Consider the following 1537-nt stretch of genomic DNA (forward strand, 5'->3'; position numbering starts at 1 on the left):
CGTCGTCGCCCGGTCCCCACCGTGCCGGCACGCGCCTCCCCGCCGCCCAACGCCGCCCCGGCGAGGTACGCCGACGTCGGCGAACTCCGGCCGCCGTGCCCCAAGTCCGGCGACGCCCCGCTTCGCTCCGATGAACAGTGTTTTCTGGCGGACCGGAACTTCCGGCGAACATCGAAGAGCGCGCCGGATCTGGATCTGGAAGATTGGATCGGGGTTGACTTTTTCGTCCCAAACCCTAATAATTTGCGTTTTTCATCATGCTATATCTCCGCATCCGTAGCTCCGTTTTGGGCATATAGCATATGAAAATGTTCATCTCAGAGAGTACATCATTTCTTCTCATTGCATCCTTTTCATTTGAGTTCATCTTGATGCCCGAAATTCTGTTAGAAGAGTGCTACTTGAGTTAATTGTCAGATCTGCTGCTCCATTTAGATAATTGTCATTTTTGCCATGATTATTGTGTGCATGATATGCCCATGAGCTCTACATATGTTTTGTTAAGGGTTTTGCCATCTTTCCACAAGTGCAACCCATGTATTTTTGTGATGTGTGTAGTGACTAGCATGAGCTTGCAAAGTGAGGCATTTGTTAATGCTGATTTCAGGGACTTAGCATTTCCACTAAGTCCTTGAGCTGTTTATTTCATATGGTCATATGTTCATGTTATTTCTTAGTGATCCGTGCCTCATTTGAGGATGATCAGTAAGGATGTTTTGTTAATCTTGTAGTGCTCTACCCATCCATGTCTTTGTTTGCAATTATGGAGCACCCTAGCTTGAGTCAATCGAGCTCTACTTTTGTCATTTCGTGAATCTGGGCAGATTGTCTACTTGTTAGCGATTTTGCCGATGATGTTATAGTTGATCCGTGCATGCTATGTCATTGTGCTTGCCATGTCTAGCTTGTATTTTGTGTATTCTTGATGGGTGTGTGCTTAGATTATCATGACATGCTCTGTAGTGAGTGCATCGAGCTCGTAAACATGCCTACTTGATATCTGTTTCAGCATGTTCCAGTTTTCACTAAGTCTGTGATCTGATTATGTTTTTGTCATGTTCACATGCTTGCAAATGTATTTTCTGATCCCTTTTGGCTCAAGGTCACTAAGGGACTTTTGTTAAGATCTTTGAGTAGCTCCATGCCATGCTTTACTTTGCCATGTTCAGGTCCTGTAGCATATGGTTTTCATGCTCCGAAGAGTGCTATCTGATCTGAAATTCCAGACAAGTGTTAATTTCACAAAGTCTGAAATCTGTTTGTCAAATGCATTTTTGCCATGCTTGTTTGAACCTGTTAATGGACGAATTGGCCATAGCTCAGTGCTAGACTTTTTTCAAGCATCATGAATGCATCCCTGCCATGTATTTTGTTGTCATGTTTGGGTGCTGTAGGATGTTCATCTTGTTGCATTTAGATGGCTACTTGCTGTAATTCGCTGACCGGTGTCATATTTGAATTGTTTGCCATTTCCAAACCGTAACTCCGATTCCGGCGTGCTTTATATCGTTTTCAAGCGATTTCATCTCATATTTCC

The sequence above is a fragment of the Triticum aestivum genome, chromosome 6A, assembly GCF_018294505.1.
Source record: "Triticum aestivum cultivar Chinese Spring chromosome 6A, IWGSC CS RefSeq v2.1, whole genome shotgun sequence".
Taxonomy (NCBI): Eukaryota; Viridiplantae; Streptophyta; class Magnoliopsida; order Poales; family Poaceae; genus Triticum; species Triticum aestivum.